The sequence below is a fragment of the Helicoverpa armigera genome, chromosome 6, assembly GCF_030705265.1.
Source record: "Helicoverpa armigera isolate CAAS_96S chromosome 6, ASM3070526v1, whole genome shotgun sequence".
NCBI lineage: Eukaryota > Metazoa > Arthropoda > Insecta > Lepidoptera > Noctuidae > Helicoverpa > Helicoverpa armigera.
The window spans coordinates 9,420,045-9,437,325 of NC_087125.1; the positions used below are offsets into that span (position 1 = coordinate 9,420,045).

The following is a 17,281-nucleotide window of genomic DNA, read 5'->3' on the forward strand; positions in this document are numbered from 1 at the left end:
TCTACAAAATATTTTATTGAAAAATGTTATAATAAAATTAAACTTATCTATTATTTGAACAAAATAAATATATAATATTTGTATATTATGTACAATTTTCATCCATGTTGAATTGGAAAGTGATACGGTCAACAGTGTACAAAATACCATGTATTATTAAAATTCTTGATACTTTACGAACTGTTGGAATATTTAAATTTATTAATTGAGTTAAGTTTAGTACCAATCCTCTAGCCTTAGACAACGGGTCCAGTAGCGATCCATCGCACTATACCTGTGAGGGTTCACTCCAGCCAAACTGTGAGCTTCATCAGGGTATGACTGTGGAATAAACATTAACATTAATAAACCAGATTCAGGAAAAATAATCCTCTTATAAAATGTTGGCCTGCTTCTCCTTTCACCAATTTAATAAAACTAGGTTCAATTGATATTTATTGCCCAATCAAAATCCATAAATTAAAACATTGTCATTGTTGGAAAACAGCATAATTATGTGCATCTAGGTCGAAGCTCCTCAAACGGATTTTTAGCAACGTGAAATGAACCCACAGTCTAGTCATACCAACTTCCAAATTAAAAAATCTCACCATCTGTTCAAAGGAATGTCCAACTCTTGCAGAGCTCGCATCAGCTTGGCCGCGTTCTGATAATGCACATTATCGTCAGCGTTGCCATGCATGAGATAGAAGTCGTGCCCGCGGAGTTTCTCAGCAAGGAGGTTCACGTCACCGTCTTGGTAACCTTTGAGGTTGTCTTCTTCGGTGGGTAGACCCATGTACCGCTCTGTGTACATCGTGTCTGCGGACAAGAGTATAATTCTCGAATCAAAGTTCGTCAATTTCCTGAGAAGTCTTTACCTACTTTACATGTTCCCTTATATAGGTACTATTCTTATATACTCCCTTTTACTACCCCTATGTACTCCCTTGGTAACTGCCCTTATGCATTCTCTCATACCTATTTATTCGTTCATGCACACGAATTTACTGAAGAGGAGTTTATGTGATTTTTCAACCATATTGGATAGAAGAGCCCAGAAACTTTTTAAGGGGCCGGATATTGCATGTGTGACCTTTTTAGGCAAATAAATCTTGCAAAACACAGCTATGCTCTCAATGATTCATTTCTTAAATCGATTTTGATCTCGAAACGTTTTAAAGAAGGTGAACCGTTAGGTTGACTTAAACAGACTAAGCAGATTTTCGAAGAATAATATAATCATCCTACAAATTGTCTAATGGGTGTTTTATCATTATCTTCCCACATTTTAGAGGTAAATAAGATATTTCAATAAAGCAACCGGAACTTAAAAAATCTAGAAACAAAAAATTAATACCTGATACTTTAACTTCTTTCATAGATTTCATACATAATTATATTCACAATGTAAACTATTTCGTACATATTCCTCAATGATATTCATGAAGTACTTACTATAATAAATCCATGAGGTCACAGGAGCTCCGGAGACTCCACACTGGAACAGATGCTCGTCATCATGGAGTAGAGTCAGCAGCGTGGCGTACCCGCCGTAACTGTGGCCCCAGATACCGACCCTCGAGCGGTCTATGAACTGGTAGCGGTCTAGGACTTGTCTGCAAATAAGAGTGTTTATGAATATTCGACCTTAATGCCATCTCTGTAAGGTAAACAGTTACTTTTAAGCGTTAGGTATCATAGAACCTAGATTTTTGGGTGGCACTTGAACAAATGTTAGCTTAGGAGGAAGGCTTGCTAATTATACAAATGACTTCTGCCGCTGTTGGCCTAGAATAAAATAAAACCCTCAGATATTCGTCAGTTATGTGGAACATCATCAGACTGCAACTCTTTTTCAAACGTCAATTCTAGAGGTTATCGTATCTACGAATATAATATCATCACGTTTTTGAGAAGTAAACTACAGCTTTATTTCTGCCTCCTGTAACTTGATTACAGAAAAGTCTGTAGGTACCTATTGCGCTAAGCAGGTAATACGTAGTATCATAAAATCCACTGGCCCGAGGTGTTCAGGTTTCGAATGTCAAAATACAATTTCTAATAAAGCATATAGATTGCCATCGGCCTTGGGTTCAGAGGTAATAAAATTATACTTTTATGACTCAACTTGCCTCATCAGTTCATTGACCTCAAGTTGCATAAGGAATAGAGATTTACGTTTTAAGGTAACAAACTGACAATTCTTCGATAGTTTATTTATCGGTTATAATCTGTATCGAGGATCCTTAAATTTTTAGGCTACTGTTAGTAATGACCCTGTCAAAAATCTCGAATGTTATAGTTCCTTCATAATTAGTTAAGAACGTAACCATATGAGAGTTATTCGCTCAATCGACCTATTACCTATTTATAACTAAACCGCAGTATACTAATGCCCCGTCGAGCAATATTGATGCATAATAACAAATATTCTTTTGTCAAAATACCGTTAAAATATCATATTTGCAAATTTTAACCAACACAAATGCTACTGTACACATTACGTATCACGTTAGTACCTACATCTACATACTGTTTCCTGGTTACGCACACACATGACGTTTTCGTTTTCCCCAAAAGGGAAAACTGCTAGATTTAATTTAAAACGTGTAAGCTAATGGCGTCACTAATCAACAAACAATGGGTTTTTCTTAATTACACATATTAGTGCCCACCGAATTAATTTAATAACTACACAATAATACTGATAACATTGAATGAAAATTGGAAAGACCTGTTACGAACAAAAATATTTAAGTTATTAACAGCAAAGCGTAAGGTAATTAACTGTAGAGTATATAAGTCATTATTTTATCCCATACTTATTACAGCACAATCGATATTATACAAGAAATAATTTCCTGTTAAATAATACAGCGATCTTTTCTGTGCGAAGGTTTTTTGTCGAAACGCATTACATAAAGTCACAAAGCAGAGTAAATTTCAAAGAAGGTAAAAATATGTAGGTTTAATATTATTATTTAATTTATTTATTTGGGCCAGTTGAGGACACTATCGTTAAACAACCGATTTCTTTAATTTGCCTACATTTGTATTGCATAACCTTTGTAAGATCCGTAGGTATTAATATTCATATTTCGTGATGCAGTCTGCGGAATTAAGTATGTCTTTGACATTTGCATTGTTTTTTATGCAAATTGCTAATTTGGTGCATAACGAAAATGGTTATATTCAAAATAGATAGATAAATTGTCCTATTAAGGTTCTTTTCGAAAAAATATTTCAAGGTGAAGCATTGTATCGGGTGACCCAAGTTTAGACCACCCCAGCCTCATAAATTACGATTCATCGTAACGACAGGAATCGTGAGTATTATCACAACAAAAAAATCTTCGATCACATCACAGCAGCAAAACCAAAAATTAACTACTTTTACTGACTAATTACCTACAAATGCATTGCAATCTAAATCATACCTACTAATATTATTAACGTGAAAGTTTGCATGTATGTATGAACAGATGATTGTTCCTCTTTCACGCAAAAAAAACCCGGCAGCAATGTAGCTTATATATCAGAATAAGACATGAGCAGGTCTTCAGCCAAACCCAGGAAGTAGTCTCCTCGGCACGCTAGTGAAACCATGAGTGAGCCTTTAGCCAACTATGTTGGGGTCGGCTTCCAGTCTAATTGGATGCGGCTGAGTACCAGTGTTTTACAAGTAGCGACTGCCTATCTGACCTCCTCAACCCAGTTACCCGGGCAACCCAATAAGCCTTGGTAAGACTGGACGCGAGTGGAAGCTAGTAATTAAATAATATTTACCTGAGAATAACGAAGTGGTCCTCAATCTCGACAGTTCCGAGCGCGTTGTTGAGCGAGTACAAGATGTCTTGTCCCTTGAGGCCGGAGCCGCGCCCGTCGGCCAACATGTAGATGATGTTGCGGCTCGTCGTCAGGTATGAGTGGTAACCTGGAAGGGTATACAGGCTTAGAACAGGGATACTGAGAAATACCTGGTAACTATGGTAACGCAGTTCGAAAAATATAACATGATAGCTATCAAAAGATCGGAATCATTTAATCGGGAGGTGTGGAGGCAGGACAAGACAGGCAAAAAATAACATTGATTGATATATATATTATTATATATCCTATTTATACACTCATATCCTACCTAATCTACATGTTTACAAAAATAATAAAAAAAGGAAAAAAAAACTATGTAGGTATCAAAAAACTCATCCGCATCGCTGTCAGAAATAACATTAATTTAATTCTCAGAAAAATAAGTGTAAAGCTAATTAAAGATGGGTCTTTAGAAACAGGTCCAGAAGCACTTGAAATATGTAGTTATAATAACTGAATTAAACTTTCCAAAAAATACACTTACCAACAGTAAAAGTATTGAACACAGTATTAGTATTAGGGCCGGAGTACACGTAGAATATCATAGGATATTTAGTGAGTGTGTCATTGACGTCCAAGCCTGGGGGCAGTAGCAGCCTCACGGGAGCGGGGAAGCCGTTCTGCAGGGGCACGGTGGTGATGATGCTCTGCCATCGTGCTCTGCCTACGAGGCGTTGGCGAACGATGGCGTTGTCTTCCCAGGTGTATAGGACTTGTCTTGTCTGGAGAAGGGAGAATTTCAGTTTGTAAGTTGTTCTAAAGGTTATGGTATATGTAACATACTAAGATCGCCATTATCCTCCTCCCCTTGTCTCATTTTATTTGGGGTCGGCGCAGCATGTTTTCTTAACACATGCTGATGTTGTGTAACATATAGTACAGAATGTAAAAATATTGTTTGAAGGCGGAAACAATACCGTTATGGAAGATGATACGCGATTGTTGGATCAATGAAAACCCTTAATTGTAAAGTTTCAATTTTTTTTCTGGTAGCACAAAAAACAATAAACCTACTATAATAATGAAATCGGCAAATCATTTGTATAGCTACTTTTTTCATTGTGTAGTATTATACATATAACTATTTTCCATTACTAAAGTTTTAGAACTCAAGGACCGTTGAAATAAATGTTACAGCGACATTAGTTTTGGATATCAGTCACGCGTTACATTATAATATTTATAATATTAACATAACACCTTACGTGCGTACTGAACCGTGACGATTTCTGATCAACCTGTACATATGACGTATGTTCGACATAAGTGATTCGCAATAAGATCACATAAAACAGTAGCAGATTTTCTTACATAATTCCAGGATGTTAGATCAATTTCAAAGAACGATAAGGGCTATCTAAATAACATAGTTGATCTGGCAACTTTTAATTGACTTTGTTTCCCAGAATTAATCAAAAAGCCATATGCATATTCATGAAAGTACCTATTTATCGCCGGAGCCGCGAATTATTGTTCTCGCGGAATTATCGCTACATATTTTTCCTAACACTGCATAAATCATGGATAACCGCAAAGTAACGCCTGATTCCATAATTTCGCAAAGGCTGTGATGCCTTCCTACTGGAAAACAGTAAAAGTTTTATCCGTCACAGACCTTATTATATAGAAAGGGCAACACGGCTACATAACAAAGACTATCAATTTCAATCACCTCTAAACACACTCACCCTAGGATTATAAATGAAAGTAGCCGAAGGTTCTTCATTCGAGGAACAGGTGATGGTCATGTAAGAGCCGCCGTGGCTGAGCGTGGCGGTGGCCCAGGTGCAGCGGCCTCCGTCAGGCATCTCCAGGTCACAGCTGAGGCAGCCCGTGCCCGCGCCGGTCACGTGGACTTGCGTCTCCCAGGGCTCGCCTGTCACTGTGCGTGTGTAGTAGCTAGGGGAGACAGTAATAGGTATTGAATATTGTGAAAGAATAAAAATATTGAGAAATGTGTCTTTGCATAGGTCAGTAGTCCTGAGATGATGATTGATAGTAAGAAATTTATAGAATAGTATCTGCTACGTATATAAAAATAATTATAATTAGGTATATACTAATCATACACCTTCCTATATGATGCTTAAGCGTTAATAACTCCTTCATTGTTACGAGTAGGTAAAATTCTCTATACTACTATCTTGTAACTGTACCATAAAAAATCTACCTGCCTAACAAATCTTCTTCCTGCCCTGTTCTCAAGTTATGATTTATTCTGCCAGTTCTCTCCATCAGATGACATGCCTTACAAATCAGTGACGAAATAATACACAAAGTAACTATTAAGGTAAACTATGATAATACTCACTAAGACAGCGTAGTTTCATCCATGCCGATGTAATTATTGACGGTAAAGGCGCCAGGAGTGACGGAGCTCGAGATGATCTCTCCATTGACGCGGATGCTCACGTACAGTTGCTGCCAGATGTTACCATCGGCCTGGGGTAGGGACCAGCGGGTGGACACGAAGAAGTCACCTTTACTGCTGAAGCGGGGTAACGCGATGGGAACCCAGCCATTGGGCTGTTGGCGATGCTCTTCCTGAAAGACAGAAAATAAATAAGGCTGTTAGGTCTCCGCCGCGCGCGTAAAGTCGTGGTGGCCTAGTGGACAAAGAACCAACCTCTCGAGTATGAGGGCGCGGGTTCGATTCCAGGTCAGGCAAGTACCAATGCAACTTTTCTAAGTTTTTATGTACTTTCTAAGTATATCTTAGACACCAATGACTGTGTTTCGGATGGCACGTTAAACTTTTAGTAGGTCCAGACTGTCATTGAACATCGTTGGCAGTCGTTACGGGTAGTCAGAAGCCAGTAAGTCTGTCACCAGTCTAACCAAGGGGTATAGGGTTGCCCGGGTAACTGGGTTGAGGGGGTCAGATAGGGCAGTCGCTCCTTGTAAAGCACTGGTACTCAGCTACATCCGGTTAGACTGGAAGCCGACCCCAACATAGTTGGGAAAAAGGCTCGGAGGAGGAGGTCTCCGCAATGTGCGTATCATATTTTGAACTGCTTCTGCTGAAGGCATCTTAGAAGTCCATATTCCGTCTTTAAAAAACGAGACCTAAGAAAACCAGTTAAGCAACATTTTCATTGCACAATATAGGATATAGGTAGGTCTTACCTCACAATCCAAAGTAACAATATTGCAAATCCTCAACACGGTGTAATTCTGTCGCCTGTTCAGCCAGTGTGTGGCGATCTCCGTATCAGTGATCCAGGTCACTCCGCCGAGGATATGGTCTTTTGTAACAGCCTCTGGCGGCTGCAGGGTTATGAAGGTCGGAGTGTTCGTCGCTACCAAGTTAGCTAGGTTCACCACGCGAAGAATTGCTGTTGGGTTCTTGCGGCCGACCTGTAAATGTCATTGTGTTAGGTACTTTAAGAGCTGCTCAAAAAATCGCGCTGTCATTGTACAGAAAACTTTATAAATGTGTAACGAGCCGCCATTAAGTTTGGGGAGATATACAGGGTTATTGGTAAATCACTAACAACCTTGCAGGACTGTATTACTAACGTCATAAACTACAACTTTTGTTCTATGACTTTTTATAAAACATAATACATTTGCCAAAAACAAACCTACAAGATTTCATTGGTCTATCTAACACATTTCAACTCTATTTTGCTATAGTGATAAGCACGCCCCTACCATTTCTTCACCAACAAAAGGCCCGATCGAGACCAGTCGAGCGATTAGTCGACCTTAGAGTGTGCGGACGAGTCGAGATTATCACACATTACAATAAATTCGTTTGGTGAAGGGTTTGCATTTTTAGAATGAATGCAAGATCTTTGTCTACCCTACGCCTCCCGCGCACTATTCTCTCTCGTACCTAGTCATACTTTTGAATTGGTAACTCGCTACGCTACGATTTTCCGCCTTTTTACGAAAAGGTCAAATAAAAAAAATAAAAAAACAAAATATCGTCTTCTTCACGTACTGTGTGCTTCGGTGAACGATCACTATCCCATGGCATGCCGGAATTGCCCGTAATCTCGTAACCGCTGTGTGGCGGCTAGCATTGTTACTCAGCTAGGTGTAGAGATGTTTGGGAATCGTATGGCGTATTGGCGACAGGCTTCCGAAACATTGTCATCACACCTAGCCAGCGTTCGCACCATTTCCGTGTACTCGACATTTGAATATCGATACGCCATACTGTAAAGATAATTACGTTCGCACCACCGAATTTCCCTACAAGGACACGTATGATGCGACGCGGGCGCATAAAAACGACTGACGGCCGCTCGTAAATAGGTCAAACGCTCCCCGCCCGAGCCCCGCTCCCTGCTCCCCTCCGCTGTCTTTTGTACTACTGTTTACTGTGCTTCGCATAGACTTCGTAACTTTTAGAGCGTACACTTGAAATATTTTAATTTTTGTGTGAAAATTTTGATGAACTAAAATCGGAGAATTATTAAAAGTCATAGAACAAAAGTTTTAGTTTATGATATTAGTAATATGGTCCTGAGAGGTTGTTAGTGTTTTACCTATAACCCTGTATACCTACACGTAAAAAAAACTCAATTCTTTATGCGTTCCGTATGTTATACAGATGGTACATTTTATAAGGAGGACACAATCTGGTAGGGCACAGCCTAAAGATGATGTAGAGTTATGCAGTGCTCAGTCCAAAATCAAATCATCTACGTATCTAAAGAAAAGGAAACATTGAGCATCCTTGGCAGTCGTTACGGGTAGTCAGAAGCCAGTAAGTCTGACGCCAGTCTAACCAAGGGGTATCGGGTTGCCCGGGTAACTGGGTTGAGGAGGTCAGATAGGCAGTCGCTTCTTCTAAAGCACTGGTACTCAGCTGAATCCGGTAAGACTGGAAGCCGACCCCAACATAGTTGGGAAAAAGGATGGGAGGATGGTGACCTAAAGAAAAGGAAAAACACTATATAAATTCAATAAAAATATAAAATTTCCCCCTACCTTAGGATACTTGAGGTCCACAAGCTCAGGGTACAGACGTCCTTCATCATTGTTGTCCAGGAAGTAGTAGTAGGAGTAGCTCTCCACCTCGGTGTCGTCATAAGTCGCGAAGGCCAGGTACGAACCTTCAGTGGAGAACCATGTGGCTTGGCCGGTGTACATCACATCCTCTGAAATGGAAATTCAACTTGTCTAGCAACTTCTATTTTCTTCTTCTATCTTCTTCAACGTCTACACATAATTTATTTACAAAATAAGCACTTAAGCTAACTCAGATATCTAAGTGCGCCCTAAATTGAGAAATACACTTTCCCCGATCACATCATTGGAAGCTTCACTACTAAGGTAGATTTCTTTCGTTAGGAGAACCGGTACAATTTCTTTGGTTTTTCTTCAGTTGTTTAATTTTATTAACACGTATATATTTAAAAAATGGTCCAAATGGTCTCAGAAAATACTTCTATACTAATATTATAAAGCTGAAGAGTTTGTTTGTTTGTTTGAACGGGCTAATCTCAGGAACTACTGGTCCGATTTGAAAATTTCTTTCAGTGTTAGATAGCCCATTTATCGAGGAAGGCTATAGGCTACTTTTTATCCCGGTACGAGAATCCCACGGGATGCGGGTGAAACCGCTGGCAGAAGCTAGTATTGGATAAAAAGCAATCATCAGCTTACCTTCATACACCCAATCAGCGTGTCCATTATAATAGACCCCAGGAATGCCATCAGTTGTGATCTGAATAGCCTCCTGCCTGTTCTCAGGGAGATAGTACACGTTGTTGTCCAGGACATAGGCGAGGGAGTGACCGCCGCCGAAAATGCACAGCTGCAGGCGCTGGTGGTTCGCGATCTGAGTGACAGTGCTGGAAAGACAAAAATATAGATAGGAATGTTGTCTAGAGGCTGTAAAGCAAAATTGATAAATCTGTACTAATATTTTAAAGCTTCTTCTTCTTCGTGTCGATGACATGTCTTACAGTGAGACTACGGTTTGTTTGCCCAATATGCCGCCGTCACATCGAGAGCACGGTCGGACGCGGTGTGGCGGCTATATGATAGCCGAAGAGAAGCTGAAGAGTTTGTTTGTTTGCTTGAACTTAAACTCAGGACTACTAGTCCGATTTGAAAAATCCTTCCAGTGTTAGCTAGCCCGTTTATCGAGGAAGGTGGTTTCCACGAGATGCGGGTGAAAACGTTGGCAGAAGCTAATGAAAAGTGAATAGTAGAGAAGACCAGCTTTAAGCTACTCACTTCGTGGCGATTTCGTAGCGGGAGTACTTGGCTGTTGTCGAGTATCTGTAAACCTGAAAAGGATTGCCATTCGTTTTTTAACAGGGGTTTTGTCACAGTTTTAGGTAGGAACAGTATAAAGTGATCCAGATGGGAGACAGCATAGCATCCAGCGAACTGAAAACCTCCATCCTTTTGACGCTACAATTTGGACCTCAGCACTTTCATCAAAATAAACAAGGGATTTTGATCAGGGTTTACTTACGTAGGTATTTTATAACAATAATTAGGCTAGGTATTTAATAGGATTACCAAATTTCAATATCTACAGATACGATTATCACTATAGTTTTATATACAGATTGTAAAGATAAGTGGCTAATCTAATTTATTATGATGAGGACGCGAGTATTAAGCAACTTACCGACTCGACTTCGCTTGAAGCCAGAATGTACTGCCTGTCTGCCGACAAGATTGGGTTGTTGGTGTTCAGGAATTCCTGAAATCATCATATCAGATCAGTACCCGTCGTTTATCAATTTTTTTAGGTTTAATTCTAAAAACAGATGACTGTTGAGAAGCGGCGCTGATTCCGATATTTGTCAGTAATTTAAAAAAGAATTTTAGCGGATATGTGCCGTTTAGCGTAAGAGCCATAGGTAGGTACCTACTTATGTGACCAAATTTAAGACAAGCATTTCAGTGGATATCTGCAGTCCAGCATAAAGGCTTATAGATAGGTGACAATTTCTTTGTATTTACATAGATACGTTGACAAATACGTACCATCAGCTCCCCAGGTACCAGGACGCTGCCGGTCAGAGTATTGACATTGAACACGTAGATACCGGGTTCTCCGGCGACGGTATATGTGAACTCATAGTCTGCAAGTTAAGGTATAGATGTAAATGTTCTTTTTAAATTGCACCAACAATGCACTGAGTACATAAACGTTGTTTTCTTAAAACAACTAGGTATCTACCTATTTACTCAATTCGCAAATCCTACGTTATTTTAGCCTGTAGTTAAAAGCCTATCCGTAGTTCAAGGATAACAAGAGGTATCTATTTCGAATAATTAGGTAAAGATCGGCAGCATGTTCGCAAAGCATATTCGTGTCGAGTTCCTCTCAAACTGTTTCTTTGGAAACAGGAACTTAGAGGTGATCCTAATTGGTGCAGGCTATTAATACATGCAGCAGATTTTGAAAAAAAACCTGAATTAAACGTGTAGCTATCTACTCATCAGTCTAATTCAGATATAAATCAATAATTAGCATAAAGCCTCCTTCCTTTTGATAAGAAATAGTAGATAATTAACATTTCTTATAATTGTAAATTAGTTTTTTAACTTTTTAGGCATTATTAAATGCAACAAATCAGAGTATATGGGGACCTGGGGGAAAAATTACCTACATGAAGCATAAAAACTCTTTCGTTTCCTTCTCTGTATGAGAAGAGGCCAATGCCTTGCAGAATGACTTACCCGAAATCCATCTACCGGTAAATCCCCTTTGGGTAAACTGTCCAGACAGGAAGTCGCCAATGGTGAAGTTCTGCTGGGCAGTGGCGGTCGCCACCAGCGCGGCCAGCAAGCACCACCATGAAGCCCGCGCCTATTTGAATCGTTCCAAATTCAAAATATAAATGGTCAGCCGCCATTTTTTTTTCTGATCAGTGTGAATGAAACTGGCACTTCATGCAAGGAAGGTTCAACCATTTCCAAGATAATTTATCTCAATGATTTTTTATCTCGAGTGTCTCGCAACATCTCATAGATTACTATGTTAGTTTTGGCTACATTTTCTACTACTAGTAGGTAGGTAGGTACTCACCATGCTGGATTTCTGTCCTACACCAAAATTTAGTGGTTGGCGCTTGTAATCGCCAACACAACTGTCTGAGAATTATCATACGAAATAATAGCTCTTATCCCACGATAAACAGATATCGGCTGATAAGTGGAGATTATTAACCAAAATTTTAAGATATTAATTTTAATAGGTCGATTAGAAATTCTTATAATACCGCTTGATTATGTAGATTGCCGTTTCAAGCATGATTGACTGTACTTACGAAACGTGTACCATCGAAAGGTTTACTTACGTAAGTATACCAAGTATTTCTGAGGTATTAACATAGCTATTAGCTATCTTGTCAATAATTATAATTTGACCCGGTCCACAATTTATATCCCAAGACCTTATACATACCCAGGTATTTTACATCTTTCAGTGAGTGCAAAACTCGTTTTTGAAGTATTCCCAGAGGTTGTGAGCTTTTAAGTTAGGGTAGGAAAATTAAAAAGAAAAACTGCAATGCATGTCAGATAGGAAAGTATTTATTGAACATCAAATGAACCGAATATACTTCAGACAAAACATAGAAACATTACGACGATAACCTGACTAACTCGCAAATACTTTGCGCTACGTTTCTATCTATCGAGACGACGATGCTGGCTAAATTCCCAAATCAAACATGTCCATTTCATGTCCACGATACATGTACTCTGCTGATCCTTCAATATAACAAATTCATTATTCGCGTTCTTTTATTTCTTCTTTTGAAGTGGTGATTTTTTTATCATGTTTGTCTTCAAATCTTCACATCAGAATACAGTATGATTTTGTACTCTTTGTTTGTTTGTAGGTTCCGTTGATTGTAGAGCCGTTGTCAACATACAGATAATTTCGCAACTGTATGACCAAACGCGGCAAGCGCACACTGTCTGGCCGAAACGCCGGCACATCGACGCAATGTCAAGTGGAACTGATGTCAGTCGTAGTGCATCTGTTTCCCACAGCGGACGTCCCCTGCTCGTTTTGATCAAGTGACTGCATTACGCCGACGACGAATTAAATCATAGGCTTTCCTCCAAGCGTGCCTTTCTATAACATTTTGTATAAAATCAATTCATAATGTCCATCTCTCAGAAATCCTGCCAATGTTATTTGAATGTCGCCCTTAAACCTAAATTGCAATATGACTAACATATAACAAAATTATTCCTCAAATAAACATAAAATAAAAATTACTGCCACTGAAAACAGTACTGCCTGGAAAAAAACGTCGCTAGAGCGACAATAATTAATAAGGGGTGAGTAAATGACATGTGAGAGTGTAAATGAGTGTGTGAGTGTAGATGAGTGTGTGTAGTAGAGTAAGGATGAGGTGTGAGAGTGTGAGGTGTAGTGACGGAGTGGAGTGAGACGGACCATGCTAGTGGCGGCGGTGCGTCCGGCGCAGCTCCTGCAGCCGGCGCTCGTGCTCCGCCATGTGCTGGCGCCGCTGTTCCTCCTTTATTGCTATCTGAATACACACAAAGTAAATACTTCATTAATTATATTGCAATCTCGCGTTTTATGAGCCATGGCCTGCATAATAATCTTTTTTCTTTAAAGGGGAAACTAGATGAAACATATTTTTCCTCATGAAAAACTATAGTTTCAGAATTTTCTTTACCTTTCAGAGGCTATACTTATATCAAGCGAAGCTTGACCGCAAGAGCGAGAGATAATGAACAACATTCCAAGCAAAAATTAAATATTAAACGGCAATAAGTAAAATAAAGTCGGGACTTTTAAGAGAAGAATGACTATTTTGCTTAACTGAAGAAAAAAACAAAAGAAAAGTCCCCCAAATGCTAATAATTGAAATAAAACACACCGAAAGCTTGAAAATGTTTGTAGAAAATGTTTTTACTTTAATTTACCGTTTCAGCTGAGAGCGGCAGCCAGTATATGCATGGAGTTGTTTTAGTCTTTCTAAATAAGTCATCCAACAGCTTAGCGGGAGCTTCTTCTTCTTTCTTCTTGAATTTCCTTGCTGTAAATATAAAATATCTTTTGTTATACTCGCATTTAGACTTTTCGAAAATCAACAAATTTTTGGATTATTATACAAATTATGGTAGTAAGGTAATAAAGATCGAATCTCACTCATATCAACATTTTACATCTGTTTAAGAACAAGTTTTAAAAGATAGAATGGTGACAATTATAATCACAATACTGTCTTGTTTTTTAATTCTTAAAACTAAAACTTTACCTGGTTCTGGACTCTTTTCTGGCGATCTGTGCCGTCTCTTATCAATGGGACGTTCGTCACGCCTTAGCTTAATATCCTTGTCCTTATCTTTATCATTCTTGCCAAGATCCCATTCCCGAGTTGCCGTCTTCCGCTCCCATGGCTTTTCCTAATCAGAAACATAGCAAAACAGATTAAAAACTGTTTTTTTTACATAAAGGTTCATGATTTTAATTTATATGTAGATCATACTAGCGGCCCAGAAAATGCATATTGAAATTACAAAAAAAGTACATAAATGAAGAACAGCTCAACCAATTTCGTGAAGTTCACCTAGACTAAACCATCTACTAAATACTACACAAACAAAGCATAAACATTAAGTTATGGTTAGGTGAGTTTTTAATTTATAAAATTACAACAAAAAGAGGCATTATTTTTTATGTAGATAATATTGTTGACAGTGTCTTAAGACTATAGTCAAAATTAATCTTACCAGGTCCCCACGTTCCCTCTTCATGTCTTGCTCCCGAAGCCAGTCCTCCACAGTTCCAGGGATTGTTGAAACTGGTGCAGTGTCTGTCTCTTCATTTATCTTTGCCTTATCAAAAGCCTCTTGTGTTGAAAAGTCAACTTGGAGTGTCTTGGGATTTGAGACAGGCCATGTAACACCATGTAACGCATGCCTCGTCTCTACTGCTTGACTGAAACATAAGATTGATATTTTAGTTCTCAACAAACTTCAAAACAATAAAATTTTGTAGAATACAATAAATTGTTATATTGATAGGAAAGGCCTATATTCTGAAATGAACCATACCTACTATGGTTAATAGATTGATTCAACTGATAGAAATAACATAGCTATTGAAAAGTTTATGGTGAGACTAGTTGACTGAAGGTTTGTTTACATTTTTAGTTATTAAAATTAAAACAATGCAAAAGTAATACTCACTCTTCAGTTTCATATTGAACAAAACATTTTGACTTGATCCTATCTATCCAAAATCCGTTCTCAGTAATCCTTCCAGTTCTTTGTAATAGATTTTTCAGTTGTGGTAATGTGAATGGTCTCACTAAATTAGTGATATACAATATACAGGACTGTTTATTTCTAGGCGGACTTGGAGGTCTTGCTATTATACTATCATTATCTTTAATTATAGATATTTTTCTATTGGAAGCTAAATCTCTTGGCTTAGGAGTATGAGGGTCTTTTTCCTTTTCCTCAGATTCCTTTTTCAATTCCACATTTTCTGTATTATCAATTATAATCTTTGGAAGCACAGGTCTCTCAATTCTTTCCTGATTTTCTGTTCTTTTGTGTTTTTTCTCTTCTATAACTTCATCAAACTCCACGGGCTTCACATCTGGAATAATATCCTTTAACACATCTGTAGATATTGTTATTGACTTTTGGGTTGTAAGTTTAGAGCTCCTGGAGCCCCACCTTCTCTTCCTGCCCACTGAAACAGGGGCAGTTTGACCATTAGCAATAGGCTCATCTTTTGTAGGTTTTACAGATTCAATTGGTGTTTGTGGCTCCTTTGTCTTATTAGGTTCTTGTTCAGTTTCATCTTTAGGTTTTTCCACAGGCGGTTGGTCTTCCGTTTTGGTAGTGATTTCTTGTTCATTTGTTTCTTTTGCTACTTTGTCAGAACTCTCTACAACATCAGGTTGATTAATAGCTTGTTTGCCATCAGAATCAATTTTCTCAGTGTCCTTACTGATACTTTCTTCATTTACTATACTTACCTTTTGTTCTTCAGGTGCAGTGGTCTCTTCTTGGGTGACTGTTGGTTCATCCTTAGGTTCCTCTTTAGATTGGCTGGCCTCATTATCGGAAGATTCACATTTACTATCATCAGCATGCAATTCTAGAACTTCGGACTTCTCAACAGACTCTTCTCTCTGACGGATTGGGCTTTCCTTCTCTGTGACATTAGCATGTTCAGGACTTTTGGTCTCAGTTATATCAGATGGTTGTACTTCTTGGCTATCAGTGTTAGATTCAACAATTGGTTCTGCTGGTGGTGATGCAACTCTTGTTTCATCTTTAGGTGAAGCAACAGTTGTATCAGCATCAGAAGCCTTTTCAGTATCCTGGGTCTCAATTACCTTAGATGTTTCATTACTTTCAGGTACTTCTTGACTGGATTGTATCAAATTTTCAGTAACTTTTGTTTCTTCATTAGTAGTAGACATGGGAGTCTCGGTTTCTTCAACTGTCTCGCTCTGAGTAACTTCGTCACTAGACTTATCATGATCTTGATGTTCAACCTCTTCTCCATGACTGTCATTCTTTTCAGAACCCTCTTTAGAGTCTCGAGCTAACCGTTTGGAGCGATGCCTAGTCTTCTTTTTATCATCCACACCCTCTACACTTGGAGTATCGCTAGAGCTGGTCGCGCGGGAATGCTTTCTTTTGCTACGTGGAGATCTATCGACTCTTTCTGGCGTAGATGGCGGTCGCGTCAGACATATTTTCAGTTTTTTAATATCACCAGAGGCCTCAGTAGTTTTAACACGCCACACTTGATCCTGGGCTTCTTCAGGGCTGTCTTCTTTAGCGGGTGTTACTGGTGGCTTCTTTTCTGCATCACCGGCACTTTCAACTTCCCTAACTGGACTCCCTTCATCAGCAGATTCGTTCTCCGTAGATGATGACTGCTTTCTAGTACGTCTAGTTCTAGTACGTTTTACCTTCTCAACCTTTTTCTCTGGTGAAGCCTTCCCTTTTTTGCTTGCGGTACGCTCACTTTTACGTCGCATTTTAGCCTAAAATGCGCACAAAAACAATAAAATTAAGATGTATTCTTTATTGCTGCAGGGTGTACACAATTTCAAAGTAATTTTAAATACCTTTCAGTAATTATTTGATAGCAAAACAAATAACTTCTTAACAGTTTTCAGCGTGCTCTCTCTAATACAACAGAAGCCCTTAATAATGGCCGCGCCCGCCATATTTTATTTTATTGCCATCGACAAAATAGTAATAAACAAGGGCTGATATTCTCATTACGGAACAAAAAGTTCCCGATTCTCATCTAACATTTTAAATCTGTAATCGTAAGTATAGGTTTATTTTTATTTGCCTCTTACAAAATTAGCACCTTATCCTACATGACATGGTTGGCTAGAAATCAATAAAACAAAATCAATCAAAAAACGTGTAAATTCTGTTCTGTAAATCAGCACCATGCCAAGCTCGATGACCATGCCAAAAT

General features: G+C 38.7%; 1 non-coding gene across 1 annotated transcript; it reads right to left on the reverse strand.

Moving 5' to 3' along the window:
* On the reverse strand, positions 1–17,073 carry LOC110371122 (uncharacterized). The gene is made up of 21 exons (XR_010276549.1): positions 16,917–17,073; positions 15,010–16,832; positions 14,551–14,758; positions 14,076–14,223; positions 13,741–13,853; positions 13,249–13,337; positions 11,861–11,921; positions 11,512–11,641; positions 10,813–10,910; positions 10,451–10,525; positions 10,048–10,100; positions 9,472–9,659; positions 8,794–8,963; positions 6,979–7,209; positions 6,164–6,396; positions 5,541–5,751; positions 4,337–4,574; positions 3,769–3,916; positions 1,438–1,598; positions 566–801; positions 1–321 (listed from the first exon to the last, which is right to left on the reverse strand). It is a non-coding gene; the product is annotated as an uncharacterized LOC110371122 (transcript).
* Positions 17,074–17,281: the final 208 nt, after the last annotated feature.